At 27.0% G+C, this 18,489-nt stretch overlaps 1 long non-coding RNA gene across 2 annotated transcripts in view; it reads left to right on the top strand.

The window, feature by feature from the left end:
• The first annotated feature begins 4,581 nt into the window (after positions 1–4,581).
• Positions 4,582–18,489, top strand: part of LOC136075531 (uncharacterized) — a 28,725-nt gene continuing 14,817 nt past the window's right edge. For both annotated transcript variants that reach the window (XR_010635993.1, XR_010635994.1), the window contains exons 1-2: positions 4,582–4,654; positions 4,820–4,895. This is a non-coding gene — a long non-coding RNA (uncharacterized LOC136075531). The remainder of the gene's footprint in view (positions 4,655–4,819; positions 4,896–18,489) is intronic.

Genomic DNA, 18,489 nt, shown 5'->3' with positions numbered 1-18,489 from the left:
CAAAGAATAAAATCTAAAAAAAGTTTTATATATTTACTTTTCTGTTTTGCATAATTTTTACACTCTTAAATCCATTAAAAATGGTCTAAAACTGGGTTTGATATACATCACGAAAATTTCGGAATACTCTGACAAAAATTTGAAATACTATTTGCTTTGATTGACTTCAAAACTTTAACTTTGATTTTTGTAGTTACAAATGCACACTTCGAAACTTCGACTTCAAAAGACTTTGTCCCCCGTAATGCAGAAGTTTACTTTCTATTTATAACTTTGAAACAACGTTTAACCAACGTTAGTGCTGACGCTTAATCAACGTTAAGACAACGTCAAATCAACGTTAATTTGTGACGTCAACTTGACGTCCTTATTTAACGTTGAAAAACCTTTCTATTTCCAACCTAAACATTACACGGTGCATTGGAACATACTCTAAGGCCTTGCAACACATCCCCAGAAATTTTATTTTTTTGATTATCATTAGAAAACATTTTCTCATTCAAAAAATGTACACAAAAACTTTTTTTAGTGGGGGCCTGGGGATAAATCACATATTTTAGGGGAGTGCCCAGGAATTTTGTTGTTCTAGATAGGTAACAAAAAGGCATGGGGCATACTCAAATTTCTAGTATGTTGATACTGGTGTCGAATGAGGATGACTTGTAAAAAAATAGGGTAATTGGAGCTAAACCAACCCTGACCTCTAACTGCCCCCTTCCTAGAACTACGTCTTCCTTTGATTATAAATTTTTTTTTTTTGTTCTATCATAAACTAAATCAAAATTCATCGACAGATTTCAAATTTCATTAAAAAATCACTTTTCGTTTAAGATTTCGTATAAGCATGCAAAGCTTAAAACTACCCCCTGAAATAACTTTAAATGGTCTCAACATTTATACGAAAATTTTTTTTTTGATGTAATTTTAAATCTGTCGATGAATTTTGATCTAGTTTAATATAAAACAAGGAAAAAATTGAAAAGTGTTTTTAGGGAACCATACCCTGGAAAGGGCTATTTGGGGTCGAGAAGGGTTTGCTACAATTTTTTATTACAATTTTTTATTAGTAAAAAAAAAAATTTTGATCTTTATGGTTAGATTATGATTGATATTTTACGTTTCAAAGTCATACTAAACGTTTGTTCATAGGAGGTTTAATATTTTACTTTTTACAAACTACATTCCTGGAATCAGAAAGCTACTTTAAAAGTGCTTCTAGTTGTAAGAACAACCGCGTTTTTTAGCGCCTCTATATAGTTTGGGTTGTGCTCTCCAACTTTTCTCATTCGCCAAAACTGATTGAAATCCTGATGAATGGATTCGAGAGCTTGTTCAGTCCAGTAACGTAAGCCTATAGAATAGTAGAAGTACAAAAGAAATGCAAGTTTATTTAATAAATATTCGTCGTAAATTATGCAAATTTTACGATTCAACTGTTGAAATAGAGAATTTAATTACTAAGATTAAATACTATTCTTTATCAAATTTAAAAGTTATTTATCATACCGAAGACTTCACCTTTCATGTCGATAAATTCAATAACATGTTGCTCAACTATGTGTACCTTCAAAGGAACTGTAGCCCTTAGATTTTTATAGCTCGTAGAGAACTCTTCTAAATCTTTAACATATGTGGAGCTAATTGATTTTCCAAAACAACCATGGACTATTTTTTCAAAATCTCTAAGTACCTTAATATTTTTGGCAGCTGAAACTCCAAGACTAGCCTTATACAAAAACAGTTCAAAGCTGTCTATGTTTTTAAGCATTTTATCGCAAGCATCGCCTTCCAAACGATGCTGCCCTTGGTAGGACACTCTGCAGATGTTTATCTTAGACAAATATTGGTTAAGAAACTATAACCCACACTCTTTGTTTTCAAAATAAATTTTTTTCAATCTCTTTTAAAATTTGTCTACAACACCTAGCAGTATATGTAGACCAGGAATATTTATAAGTTCTAACATTTCTTTGCTTTTGTCGCCTGTTAATAAAGGGGGATTAACAACATTTTTGTACTTTTTTGCTTTTTTTAAATTTGCACTATCACCCATCCATTGGTCGTACAATCTACACAAAGACTCTAGAGTATAATGATCAGCTTTTTGAAAGTCAGACGATGACGTCATGCAATACGTACAAGGGTACTTTGATGTTGCAGTTTGTTTTCCAACCCATTGAAGAAAAACCTTTAGATCTTCAGATACTGTGTAATCTAAGGATGAAATGTTTAACTTATCCTATTTAACCGCATATTATGGTATTTTTTGTTCAATTAAGGCAAAATGGCCAATATAATAGTTTTGTGGACGCTTGAATCTTTAAATTCTTTGCACGCATCCGTCACACTTGCTCAGCTTCTCTGGAATATTATTATTTTTTAACTTCGGTTTTAGGGTTATTGACAGTATAACTTTAAGGAATCTCTGCCCTCCATCTACACCTAATTTGATATCAACATCATTTGTTCCTTGACTTCTGTGATGAAGTACCATTGCTACAAGCTCTTCAATGTCATTGCAATACACAATAGGAGTATCTTTTTCTACCAACGATACATTCATAAAAAATCAAAATGAATGATACAAATTGCAATCTGACTATGAAAATATTTTTGGTTATAGTTTACTTACCTCCTCGCTTTCATTTAATTCTAATAGCAATGGGAGTTTATCACAATTGAATAATTTTCCAATCATTTCGTTGCTCTCAATCAGTTTAATATTAAAACCAGATTTCACACTTTCTCGTCTTGCCTCACTTCTTAGAAATCGTGCAACTTCAATCATGTTGCGATTACTTAGAAATCATAATGAAGTTATTACAAAAATTAATTTTAACTGAAGCAAATTAAACATCAATATATTTATAATTACCTTCATAACACGGCCGCATAGTTAAGTAAGGATCAGTCCCTGCAAGCCTTTTCTACATTTTGAGCAAAGCATGATAGGAAGGTCAGGGTTATCCGCTGAATAACCTTTCCAGAATATAGTTTTGACAAGGTTTGAGTAGTCATTTTTCTTTTTATTTAGATTTAAATAATTTGATTCAGCATTATTTATTGGTCTTAAATCCTTGCCTTTCCTGAAGCAGCAAATGCAAAATTTTTAACAAAATCACCATGTTCTTTTGCATGTTTAGGCATTTTAAATGAATGCTTCAAATAAAAACTTCTGATATGGATTGAAAATATTGGCATGATATATCGGTCATATAAGTTAAATGTCAATATAATGGCGGTAAACATGCTTTCTGTTCGTATATCAACGCGTGCAAGGAGTTAATATGCAACTGTTAACAATTAGCAAATGCTAGTTTTTCTAATTGTTAACAATTAATGGTTGCTTTGCTTTGTTTTTATTTCAATAAAAATGTAAATAGAAAGTTATGAAAATTACTTATCCGCCTGTAAATTTCAATGTTAAACAAACATTTTTAAAAACTTTAAAAAAAAATTTGATAAATCTATCACAAACATTTCTGAAAATCTAAATACAGGGGAACGGACATGATTTTGTGGTGTTCGAAACGATTTCCCGAATCCCCCCTAGGGTATAGTTTCTAAAAACACTTTTCAATTTTTTGCTTGATTTATATTAACTAGATCAACAATTATCGATAGATTTCAAACTACATCAAAAAAAAATTTTTCGCTCAAAAGTTGAGGCCATTTAAAATTATTTCAGGGGGTAATTTTAGACTTTGCATAAATCTTAAACGAAAAGAGATTTTTTGATGAATTTTGAAATCTGTCGATGAATTTTGATCTAATTTATAAAAGAACAAAAAAAAATTTACAATTAAGGAGACGTAATTCTAGGAAGGGGGCAGTTAGGGGTTGGGGCGGGGTTGGTTTAGCTCCAATTATCCTAATTTTTTGCAAGTCATCCTCATTCAACACCAGTATCAAAGTACTAGAAATTTGAGTATGCCCCGTGCCTCTTTGTTACCTATCTTGAACAACAAAATTCCTGGGCACTCCCCTAAAATATGTGATTTATCCCCAGGCCCCCACTAAAAAAAGTTGTCGTTCACATTTTTTAATGAGGAGATGTTTTCTAATGATAACCTTGAAAACTTCTGGGGAAGTGTTGCAAGGTCTTAGAGTATGTTCCTATGCACCATGATGACGTTTAACCAACGTTAATGCTGACGTTCAATCAACGTTAAGTCAACGTTTAAATGCCCGCTTGGTATACGTTGTTGTTTTACGTAAGAGTTATATTGTAAAACGAGTTCAATTTATTAATATGTTATAATAGTATTATTATTCAAATATGCGATAAACACAAAGAAGATATCGTAGATCATAGCTAGTAGTAGAAGAGTTACTCGAGCTCGTTGTTGTTTGATAGGTTACTTCAAGAGGGCGAGGCTTCGATAGACACGCTTTTAATATAAATTCCCAAGGGGGACATTAATAGTTTTATACAATCAGCCAATCCAAACGGTTTACGTTTGGATTGTTAAAATGTTTATCATTGTTTGATGAAAAATCAAACATACATTGTATTTTCGATAAATAAAAACATCTAAATAAACAGGGTTTTGCTTTCAGATATTAAATGCTTTTTATAATTCATTTTTTTAAGTCGAAAACGTTTACTTCAAATATACTCAAATGTTGAAAATGTATGTTTATATAAATACAGGTATAATGTTTTTTGTAGACATACCAAATTGTTTGTGAAGATTATAAAAGGAATACCTTTTATTTTGCATGAGTTAATTTATGTAATATTTTGATTTGATAAGGTTTTTATTGTTGCTTAGTTTTTTCGAACGAATTTTATAACATTCATCATTACTTTACATAGTTTTTTAGCACAACTCCTATTCTAAACTAAATGGAGCCAAATCAAGAAGATTGCCATAAAAATAGCACTTTTATGGGTAATTTTTTATTTAAACGCCCGTTTTTTTAATTCATTGTTTCAATTGTACTTTCATTTATCAGTAGTAGTAGTAGTAGTAGTAGTAGTAGTAGTAGTAGTAGTAGTAGTAGTAGTAGTAGTAGTAGTAGTAGTAGTAGTAGTAGTAGTAGTAGTAGTAGTAGTAGTAGTAGTAGTAGTAGTAGTAGTAGTAGTAGTAGTAGTAGTAGTAGTAGTAGTAGTAGTAGTAGTAGTAGTAGTAGTAGTAGTAGTAGTAGTAGAAGTAGTAGTAGTAGTAGTCAAAAAAAATAAAATAAAATTTTTTTAACTTGAACATATTGTTGGAAAAATAAAAGTTTTACAAACAAAAAGCTTATATATAACAATTAAAACCAAACTTAAGCAATAATTAAAAAAAATTATGCACGGTTAAATATCTGAGACGGTTGGAAAAAAATTTTAAACCGGAATACGTAATAGCATTCCGACTTCATAATTTTGCGATTAATAATAAAAAACAAGTTAATTTTGAAGGAGGTTAAACTGACTTTTGAGTTGCATAACTAATTACAAACTTAAATTGACATACTTTTTTAATTTTTTTATATAAAACTTTCTTTTTTAAATATTTTCTTTTATTAGTTTAAAAAAATGAAAACAATTATTTTAGTTAGAATAAATTTCAAACTTCCTCATCAACATACACCCTGTGTAAAATTTTTATCGAGTTTCATTGTAAATATACATTAAAATATATCAATGGACATCCCCAGTTTCATTACATGAGACGTATCTTTGCGTATCTAATCGTATCTTTTTAATAAGTTTCATTTTAAATTATCAATAAGGAAAAAAATAGTTTCAAATATGAAAAATTAAATTTGGACTGCCCTTTTAACACACACTTTGCATAATTTGTTGTTTATTCAACTAAGAATATAGCCACTTAGTTCAAAAAGTCGCACAATTTGCAAGTTTACATAGCACTTTTTTACAACACACAAGAAAATACAAATTGAAGTTAGTCCGTTGGAGAGAAATAGGGGATAAAAACATCACTTTCTTTAAAGTTAGGCAACCAATTATAATAATGGTGTATAATTTTTGCTATTATAATATTCTTTGGATTCAAGAAAGGAAGACAAAGATTTAATACAAGAAGATGCTGTTTAAAATTCCATATATAAAATCTAGTCTTTGCTCCTTGGAGTTTTTGGATAATCGAGAATTTGTGGCAAAAAGATTAAATTTCTTAATTCAGATTTTGGACTTAATAAGTATAAAGTATTACTTAGCCAAATTATTCATACTCATATGAGACTTCTGAAATTTATTATCCTAATTGTTTTCAAAGGGCTTTCCTCATCATTTTTATTTTCTTTTTGAAAAAGTTTAAAATGTTTTTGCTAGCCTTTTCTACACAATAATTTAATTAAATCTATCAATAATTTTTTAATGGATATTATAAATAAAAGTGAAATCATGGCATGGATACTTTAAAAAAAATTTTTATTTATGTGGTTTGCTGTCTATAAGAGTGTCTTTAAATATCAATAGTACATTTATTCAATGGAACCTCTTCAACTGCTTCTTCTCTACTGAAGTTAATAACAAGTTTTGATTTTATTGTTGCACTGTGTATAACAAGAAATGATTTTGATTTAATTCCTAACTACACGAATGTGTCGGCAAGTAATAATGATATTTTTATAGTTTGAATCTTATTCAAGCATTAAAAGAAGTCTCAACTTAAAAGTATTGTTGATTAACACCTTCAAATATGCTTTGAACAAGCATAAAAGTTGCATTTTCAATTATTTTAAACTGGTTATCACTGTTTCTTTGCTAGATCATCTGAGTACTGAGTTTAACACAATGTTCGATGATACAACTTTAAAATGTTATAGTATCTGTTTTTTAGTTTCTTTGTTCTAATCCTCAGTTTCTTCTAAAACGATTGCAGAATTTCAGTGTTTTTATTATACTAGATGGAAAGACCATCTTTAAGTGCTTATTATATAACAGACTTACTGAATCCTTTACCAAAGACTTGATTAGGCTTATTTAGTATTGTTAAACCAAAAGCTTTATTAACTTGAGAGAAATTTGGTTAAATTTCACTTAACTGGCAGAATTTCGAAATGGAGGTCCTATTTAACAATACTGCTTTAAAAACAATTTTTTAACAAGTTTTTTATAATTACTTCTGAATTGTGTTTTAACTATAATTCAAATATAATAAAAGTATAATTTGGATCTAATCTACCTTTTGTTAAACAGCTATTTTCACAGCCAGATATCTTTGCAAAAACATTATTTGGCATTGTACAGTTATTACAATAAGATTTTTGCCTCTTGGTCAGTATTTATAAAGTTAACTTACAATTAAAAGTTATTTACAAAATTATGTTAAAAAATTTGCACAGTAAAAATTTCCAAAAAAAATTTTTTGCAAGATAGTGTTAACTGTGAACCACAGAGACCGCCAGGTTTTATTTCGTGGCACTCAAAACCAAATCCTTACTATCTAATAGTATTATCCATATGCAATCAAAATGCGTTGCTATCATACAATTTCAGATAGAACTATATTCGAAAATTATGATAAATTTTTTTTATTTTTTTGCCGAATCTTAGGGTGGAATGCAAGAAGCGAACTTGAGTCAAGTTCGACTTGAACTTTACTTTGTAACCAATAGCGGCTGAGTATTTTTTGTAAAACCCACAATGGTTACAATGGTTACAATGATTATAATGTAAAGTTCAAGTCCAACTTGACTCAAGTTCGCTTCTCGCATTCCACCCTAAAACTTAAAAAATAGAATAAAAATTTTTTATTATCACTGAAAACCGTTTAAAAAAATTTAATAAAGAAGGTTTTATAGTTTATTTTATAACATTTACTTTTTAATATAATGCATCCAAATTTATACATCTTTAATAATCATATAATAAAAACTTTAATAAAAAAAAAATGTAGTTTTTAATTTTTATTTTAACTAATACTAATGCAATTATTAGATAAAATTTACCTAATTTAGCTTCTATTTTAACTAAACTAATATATTTCTTAGATGAGAAAATAGTTCAGTTCGGTAGTTAAATAGTTTTAAATTGCGGAAGGTTTAATCGCTTAATCTAATTGCTAATAGTATTTTTTTTTTTTTTTTTTTTTTTTTTGAATAACTATGAGTTCTACTTGCTGTTGTTGCTGGGAAAAGTATGCCGAAAGATCTAAATCATTAAAAAATATGAATAAAAACTTAGAGGAACAAATCCAGCTGTTTATCTTTCCAGGACATTCGATGAAAAACAATGCTATCCATCAGTTGTTTGTTCTGGGTGTAGAAGAAATCTTTATAGACTTAAGAAGGAAGATTCGCCTCGTAGTGAATGGGGAGCTAAAGTAGCCAAGGTATATTTAATGATTTTTAAGTCCTAGTTTTTATTATGCTTACTTTCTTTTTCATAAAAGTTTCTTTATTTAGGTTAAGTGGAAAACTCTTTCAAGGAGTTCTTCCAGTGCCAATGTCACTCTTCAAGATGAGACAATCAGTTTACCTAAATCTGAACCTAGCTTATGTTCGTTTTGTTATACATATCTTGCACCTGGTTATCCTCATAACTGTAAACCCAACTGTGCAGTGACTAATATTATTTCATTAGAATTAACAAAAGTTATATTTTAGTATAAATTATAAATTTAGGTTGTTTCTGGAATCATAAAAAGTAAGATGGCTTCAGAAAATTTGGTTGATGGATCTACTTTTTGTTTATCTACAGGAGGAAATCCTCTTTAAGTCACAAATGGAACACCAAAAAATAAAGCAAAAAGAAGTTCTATCCAACAGTTTTCCCTTGAAATAATAAGCAATTACAGGTTGTGCTAGAGCTGTCAAATAGAAAACAAAAGAGATGGTTGCTACTCTGCGCAAAGGTTTAGGAAGTAAACTATCGCATAGAGCCCATTATTTTTGGTTGTCTTTCTGAATTAGAAGATTATATTTCTAATTTCTACTATGTACAGAAGTGTGCATTTGTTGACAGTATGAGCCATGTAATTTCAAGAGATCTTGTATGTTTAAAATACACCAGATTTTGTGCTAGACTTGTTAAAATTACATGGTTTAGATCCAACTTCAGCCTTTATAAGAATTTCATTGGATGGCGGTCGTTCATTTTTTGAAGTGATTATCAATATTTTTGATTGTCATAAGAATAATGATGATTCAGATGAGTTTTTGAATAGTGGTGTACAACGATCACAATTTCTAGCTATTGTTGAAGATATTCCTGAATCTAATTATAATTTGAGGCAAATTATAGAAAAGTTAAATATGCAATGTGTCAGTTTTCATGTTGCTTTTGACCTAAAATGTGGAAATGCGTTATTTGGCTTATCTGGGCATTCTGGGAAAAGAGCCTATTAATAAATCATTTATTAATTGGCTTTGTTTCACTGCTAGGAAATTTTTTTTTGGATGTCTGGCCAGGATTTGATGATTGGCTGAAGTCAAAAAATGTCATTCAGAGAGGTTATCAAGGTAGAGGCTGGGATGGAAACAATTCAAACAAAATATTAGAAAACTTAGATTCCCTTGATATAAATATGTTTGAGTCGTTTACATGTTTGATTCCAATTGTTCAGTGTTTAAAAAATTTTCGTAATGTAAAAAATAGTTGTTTTTCTAGCAAGTTACAACATGGCTTCAAAGAAGCAATAACAAATTTAAAGAGTTCATTTCTTTCTGCACAAGAGGTTGCATTAAATTTAAATAAAAAAATTAATACGACATGGAAAGTCGTATTAATTTCTACTGTGTCATGTGCAGCAAAATGTGGAATACCATAATCAAGGATTAGGAAACTTTGCTAAAAAACGTGGGGAAAGAATTCATGCAAAGTTTAAACCAACATGGACTAGATTTAAGAGACAAAAAGAGCATCCAGATCATGGCGACAGGCTACTATCAGCAGTGGTGGATTTTGGAGAAAAAAGAATTTAATTTTGATTATATTTATGTGTATTTGTACTAATATATACATATATATATATATATATATATATATATATATATATATATATATATATATATATATATATATATATATATATATATATATATACATGATATTTTTAAATAACAAATAAATAATGTATATTTTATGTCTATGCATATCATGTATGCACATTTATTAACATATTAGGTACATTGAAAAATGTAGTTGTATCTACATATATGTTCTTATATATATGTGGCTTATTAAAAGAAGTAGACGAGATACTTTTAGTAAACGAGATTTTTTGATTTTTACTTCTTTTATCAATCCACAAATATAAGTGTGTGTGTGTGTGTGTGTGTGTGTGTGTGTGTGTGTGTGTGTGTGTGTGTGTACACATATATACATATAAATGATATCTGAACATGTTTACATGATATATAAATATGCAAGTATATATTTTTATGCATACATAGGAATGTATGTATAATCATGTCTGTGTATTGATTTATTTAAGTATCTAAGTAGATGTATATAAATTCATATATTATTCATAGGTGTATACATGTATTGATATAAATGTACTGTTACAGATATTTATAACTATGCTGTTGTAGATGTTATTTATGTATGAAGTTAAATAAAAACATTTATGCTTATTTTTTTCAGAGTACAATTTCCCTATTAAAAAGTTTAAACAATTTGATGTAACAGATTAACTAAAAATAAAAATTTAATAATATTAAAAAAAAACGACTTTTAATTATATAATTGGGCCGAAGACCCCCTCAGGCTTTTGCCCCGTTTTCGACCTTGAGCACTTTGTCCAGATTTCAAACACTTTTCAAAACCTACAGGGTAAATACTGTTATGTTAAAAAAAGTTTTATATGAGTGCCACGACATAAAACCTGGCGGTCTCTTTGGTTCACAGTGTGTTAGGATGTAAAGGTCTTTGTCAGTTATTATGACCTTGTAGACAGGTTTGTTCCTAGGTAGTTAATAATAAAAGTCTTTTGTACCTTTTTAAAATTTATTTTTGTTATGAGTAAATTTAAAGTCTTATGGATTTACTATCATGGTCTTGCGCTTATTATGGATTTGCTATCATGGTTTTGTTTTTTCTACAGAAATCTTGTATTTAAAAAATTATAATTTGTATATATTGCGTCAGCTGAGTATTTTCAAAAAAAAAGTTTTAATTTGCAAAATTTGTATTTTCAGCTTTTGTAACATTTTTGCAATTTTCAGAATTATTGAAACATTTTTGTAAAATACACTTAGTCCGGTCAAAATTTAAAAAAATAGAAGAGAGGGAATTGCATTTTTTATTTTAGATTTACCCAAAAAAAATTTTGTACACACCCCTGGTAGTAATAGTAGTAGTAGTAGTAGTAGTAGTAGTAGTAGTAGTAGTAGTAGTAGTAGTAGTAGTAGTAGTAGTAGTAGTAGTAGTAGTAGTAGAAGTAGTAGTAGTAGTAGTAGTAGTAGTAGTAGTAGTAGTAGTAGTAGTAGTAGTAGTAGTAGTAGTAGTAGTAGTAGTAGTAGTAGTAGTAGTAGTAGTAGTAGTAGTAGTAATAGTAGTTAATGCACGCAAAAACAGTCGTTTTTTAGTATATACGTTTCGTATTGACTGATACTGTGTACTTTTTTTAAGCATAGGGATCGTCCATAAATTACGCAACGCAAAATGTTTTTTAAAAGCAGAAGTAGGAGATATTTGGAAATATTTTTACGCGGCGATTTTCATTTAACTTTAAGGGCTATTTAATTATTTTTTTTTAAATTAAAACTCTGCGAGGGAAAACTTTTGATCTTTTTTATTTTGTTTATTGTAAGCGTTACGTAATTTATGGACAATCCCATAGCAGTTGATCCTATTTCTTATTTAAAAATTTTTTATAACTTTGATGAAATTAAAGTGACTATAAAAGTAGTAAACGGTAATATTAATAAAATGCATACAAATGATTAACATGAAAACAGAGAATGTATGATATCACATAATAAAAAATTAACATTAGTATTTATATAAATACGTTTAAATCTCAACAAATTTGGGCATAAAAAAGGGGAAAAGACAAAAAAAAAAGAAAGTTTTTTATTTTTTTTTAAAAGTAGGCTATGCTTTTGAATAAAACGCAAAAAAAACTTTTTCTTTTGGTTTCTTTGTTTAAGTGACCAAAAGTATCTTCGGTTTCTTTGTTTAAGTGACCAAAAGTATCTTCAAACACTAATAAAATGTTACAGAACAAACAAAAAGTTAGCTATAATAAAAAAGTTCACATGAACATATTAATCAAACTAGGTATTTTTTAGAGCTCGGAAATTCATTTCACATTTACATTTTAAAACTCTGTGAGGCGCGCTACTGTCTACCTGCTATATTTTAAGAATCAATTTTTTTATGTGGACATATTAATTCACTTTTAGCATTTATAAAACCAAATAGGTTGTTTTTCATTCGCTCTTCAAAAAACACTTTTAACCCGAAATTGCCTTGAAATATTTTTTGTTAAAACTTGTTTCTAAATTTTTAAAAGTGGTTCTCGACGAGAACATTACATGGAAACCAAATACTGACTATATTTGCTGGAAAATATCTAAAAATAATGGAGTTCAACATAAATCCAGATCTTCACAAAAAAGTTTTAACTTAGCTTTATTTTTATTATTTATTCATTTACAGCTAAATAAATTATCCAAATATACCTTTGTGAAGCACTGAAAAATTAAAATGTTTCTTTTTTTTTTTTTTTGCTTTTAAGTTTCGCCATATAAAGATATAAATACAATAAATATTTCAATATAAATACAGATGGCCGGAGCAAGAAGAAGACGTAGTTTGTCTCCAAATCCCGAGAATTGATTCCGTAAAAGATTACGTACAACATATAAATTATTATTACCAATAGGGAAAAGTTGCGTAAGATGAGCAGGTTCCTAAGATGGTATAACCTTATTTACGGGTAGACTAATGATTCTTTCGCAAACTTTTTTGGTTAAGGATGTCCATACAAGTTCAACGGTGATATTTACCTTAATTTCTTCGTTGTATATTTAATATTCTTTGAATATTTTACTGTTAAAAAATTTTAGCACCCCCGTTATAATTTTTTATTATTCAATATTTTGTAATTGCGTCGGAACGAAACAAGATCATCAAAAATTTATTACACTCTCAATATTTTATGCTTATCTACTAATTCCATGGTAAAAATTTATTACATCCTCAATATTTTATGCTTATCTGCTAATTCCATGGGTTACATGAGATAATACATAAGCTGTTGTCATGCTATTTAAATTATAATAGTACTTGGTTTGAAGTTGCTTAAAATGATACGTTTTTAGACGCTCTAAACAATACACAGTTAACATGCTCAACATACGCAACCTTGCCCTATACATAGGGACCTGAATCTCTCTCTCTCTCTCTCTAAAGCTTATTCCGGAAAAGCTTTTCTTACCGATAAGCTTTTTCAATTTTTTTTTTGTTTGTTTGTTCTTTACTACATGATTTAAAATACAAACGTTTAAGATACCAATATAAAAAGAAAATTACGCTTGAAAAAGTTAAGGATAGATACAAGGAACGCGGACACTCTAAGAAGACCTTAAGGTCTTGTCACAGAGAACCGCTGTTGAAAACATTTCTTTCGTTATAGTTTTAAGTTGCTTGGTTAAAGGTGCTTGCAACGAATTTAAATAGCCTTCCAAACGACTCATGCGACTTTGTCTGTGATTTTTAGATAAATTTCGCTTTCTAAAAATCAAAATATATGGTCAAGTAATCTTAATTCAAAGATTATTATTTGATATTTCAATTGAGTTTTTCTTCTCCGTTTTCTATAATTACGACTAATTTCTCCATGTTGCATTTTTTTTTCTTCTTCTTCTTTAAAGTATATGTACAAAGTCAACAATAAAGCATATTTAATTAGGATGTTACTTTTTTCGTTTTATACCCAGCAAACATGTCAGCGTTGAATCAACGTTGAAAATCGGTCGCAGCGTAGAAAAAGCGTTGCAGTCACAAAAACATCGCGCTTTCAACGTTGAATCAATGTTTGTTTTTGTATACTAAATCGCGGTAAATTTAAACGTTGAATAAGCGTTGAAATTGTAACGTAATTAAGCTTCTCAAAATAAGACGTTTATTCAACGTGGAATCAACTTACGCAAAAAGCCACTTTAAAGACGATTCAAAATCTATGCTTCATCAACGTTAAAAATAAACCGCTTTTTAAACGTCACATTTTCAACGTTGAATAAGCGTATAAATATCAACGTATATTATCTTCTCAAAAAAATGCGTTTATTCAACGTTGAATAAAAGTACGCAAATAATCACTGTAAAAACGTCGCAAAATTGAAGGTTTATCAACGTTAGGCATTAGCTGCTTTTTCAACGTATTTAAGCTATTTATGAAACAACGCTTATTCAACGTTACATATACCAACGTTGAAAATGTGGTAGTTAAAAAACGTTGAAAAAGTGTTATTTTGCGAACGCTAATTAAACGTTGTTTTGACAACGTTGTGGAAGTGACACATTGAAAATTATTCCCAGCAAACATGACAACGTTGAATCAACGTTGAAAACCGGTCGCAAAAGATGTTGCGAAAACGTTGACAAAGTAATCGATTTTGCAAAGATATGTAACGTTGTTTAGTAGACGTTGATTAAACGTTATTGCGTAACGTTGAAAAAACGTTACTAAATGACGTTACAAAAGCGTCGCAACTTAGCGTTGAAAAAACGTTACCTAAAAAAGCGTTACATAAACGCTGTTAAAGCAGTCTATTTTGCAAGGATTTGTAACGTTGTTAGTAAAACGTCGATTTAACGTGACTCAAAGACGTCGAGTAAAGGTTGAAATATAACGTTGAATCAACGCTTAAATGCGCTGTATAAAATATCACAAAATATTATTAAACGTAATTAAAAGTGGCTATAATATATATTGAATTGGCAAATAAAACTAAATTGTAAGTTGAACTCTGCCCTCGCAATATTTCCAAAATCAATTTTTAATACAAACAGTAATATACAATGATAAATATAAAAAAGCTTAACATATACAATTTATAGATATATATATAAAAATATAAATATTTTCTTACTTACACCTAAAATCAAATTATCACATGTCAAAAAAATTTAAACAGTATTATTAAAATCAGATATGACTAATAGTTAATATTACGTTTTATTTATTCTTCACTATATAAAAAGTTAAATGCAAAGAGAAACACACTCATTCACTAACATAATTACTTTCATTCTTTTTTGGAGTCCTCTGTAGTCGTAAAATTAAATCCTTCGTCTACTTTTTTATCTAATAATAGATACTTATAAGTAATTACTTAGTAAAAAAAATATAAACAAAAATGTAAAAACTAAAATGTAGACCCAGTGCAAACAGATTACGATATATATCTAGGCAATCGTAATACAATAAACAGATTCAAAATTTTACTTATCCCAAAATAAAAATAAGACTTATTAGATGTTTATTTGATATAGTACTTCACAGTAAATTATAGAAGTTTTTTTGACATAGTACTTCACCATTAATATAAAACTATAACAGTTTTTTTATTCATATAAAACAATTAAATTAGCAATGAGTACTGTAAAATTTAATGACCTCCAGTAACTTTAAATCTTTTAACTCTAAGCTTGTTCCATGAATAATCAATTGGAAAACTATTATAGGCAGCTTTCATTGCATGAACACCAGTTGACAAAAATAACCAACCATCTTCTACCCAACAACATAGAGCAACTGCCTCTGCTTCAATCTGTTTTTAAAATAAACAACTTAAGCCCAAGATTTTGAAGTCATTGTAATAGATCATCTAAAAAAAAAGGCATCATTTGTTTTATTTACATATATATATAAATATATATAATTATATATATGTATATTTATATATACATATATGTTTTTATTATATATATATAATATATATATATATACATATATATACATATATATATATATATATATATATATATATATATATATATATATATATATATATATATATATATATATATATATGTATGTATATATATAGATATAGATATACACACACATTTATAAACAAATATATATGTTTATATGTATATATATATATATATATATATATATATATATATATATATATATATATATATATATATATATATATATTTATTTACTTATTATTTTTTTTTTCTTGGGTTTTGTTTATATTCAAGTGCGATAGTCTTTGTTTTATTCTAATCCACTTTATTTTAACCATTGTATATTTATTATATTGGGCCTTGAGCCTGTCAATAAATTTTGATTGATTGATTGATATATATATATATATATACATATATATATATATATATATATATATATACATATATATATATGTATATATACATATATATATATATATAAATATATATATATATATACATTTATAAACAAATTTACATGTTTATATGTATATATATATATATATATATATATGTATATATTATATATATATATATATATATATATATATATATATATATATATATAAAATATATATATAAATACATATACACACATACATATATATATATATATATATATATATATATATATATATATAAATATATATAATGTATGTATATATATGTATATATATACATACATTATGTATATTATATATATATATATATATATATATATATATATATATATATATATATATATATATAAATACATATACACACATACATATATATATATATATATATATATATATATATATATATATATATATATATATACATATAATGTATGTATATATATGTATATATATATACATATTTATATATATATATGTATATATAAAATGTATATATATATATATATATATATATATATATATATTTATATATATATATATATATATATATATATATATATATATATATATATATATATATATATATATATATATATATATATATATATATATATATTCATAATTACATGCATTAATACATAATATTAAAATAAATAAAAATACATATCAAAGGTATGTGATAAATAATAAATGTTAGAATTATATATACAACACCAACTCTAAAATTAGGACTAGAAATATAAACATATATAAAATGTATATATTTCTTTTATATATATTCATAAATTTACCCATATATATATATATGCATAAATGCATATTATTAAAATAAATGAAAATATATGATAAAGAATAAATGTTAGAAATAAATATACAACACTAACTCTATAATTAGGACTTAATACTTTTCCTATTAAAATTAGAAGTTTTTCAAAAAAATGAAAATAAAGTTACTTATCCAAACGTGTTTTTATATAAAAAGAAATTTAATAATGCATACTTTCATTATTGGTCGAAGATTTTATACTGAATATTTGCTTGATAATTAGGGTAAGGTATTTAAAGTTTTTCAAATAAATAAAAAAATTAGTCTGTGAACAGACTAAATTAAGTCTGACTTATTATGTTTTATTAATTTTGATATTACTTAAAACATCTGAATCTTATAAAAATTAAGTGCTATTTTTAACTTAGAAATAACATATTTAATACAACTTTGCAATTTATTAAAACCCAGCAAACATGTCAACGTTGAATAAACGTTGAAAACCGGTCGCAAAAGATGTTGCGGAAACGTTGACAAAGTAATCGATTTTGCAAAGATATGTAACGTTGTTTAATAGTCGTTGATTAAACGTTATTGCGTAACGTTGAAAAAACGTTACTAAATGACGTTACAAAAATGTCGCAACTAAACGTTGAAAAAGCGTTACATAAAAAGCGTTGTATAAACGTCGCAACTTAACGTTGAAAAAACGTTACTTAAAAAGCGTTGCATAAACGCTGTTAAAGCAGTCTATTTTGCAAGGATTTGTAACGTTGATAGTAAAACGTGGATTTAACGTGACTCAAAGACGTCGAGTAAAGGTTGAAATATAACGTTGAATCAACGCTTAAATGCGCTGTATAAAATATCGCAAAATATTATTAAACGTAATTAAACGTGGCTATAATATATTGAATTGGCAAATAAAACTAAATTGTAATTTGAACTCTGCCCTCGCAATATTTCCAAAATCAATTTTTAATACAAACAGTAATATACAATGATAAATATAAAAGAGCTTAAAATATACAATTTATAGATATATATATAAAAATATAAATATTTTTTTTAAATTTTATGTGTGTGAGTGTTTGCATATATATTTATGCAATATATAAAAATACAATTAACAGGATATCGTATCGATAGGCCAGGATATCATTGAGATACAGAATCTAAATCAAAAAACAAAACTTGTACCATTAATAGTCTGAAAGCAAATGTAAAAAAAAAATGTTATTAAATTAGTATAATTATTATTAAATTTAAAAAGTAAAAATAAATATATATATATATATATATATAAATATATATATATATATATATATATATATATATATATATATATATATATATATATATATATATATATATATATATATATAACTTATTCCAGGTTATTATATATATAACTAGGTCCAGGTATCACTCCATTGACTAGTTTTTAACTA

Source organism: Hydra vulgaris, chromosome 01 (genome assembly GCF_038396675.1).
Source record: "Hydra vulgaris chromosome 01, alternate assembly HydraT2T_AEP".
Classification (NCBI taxonomy): Eukaryota; Metazoa; Cnidaria; class Hydrozoa; order Anthoathecata; family Hydridae; genus Hydra; species Hydra vulgaris.
This window is presented reverse-complemented; position numbering and strand designations above follow the sequence as displayed.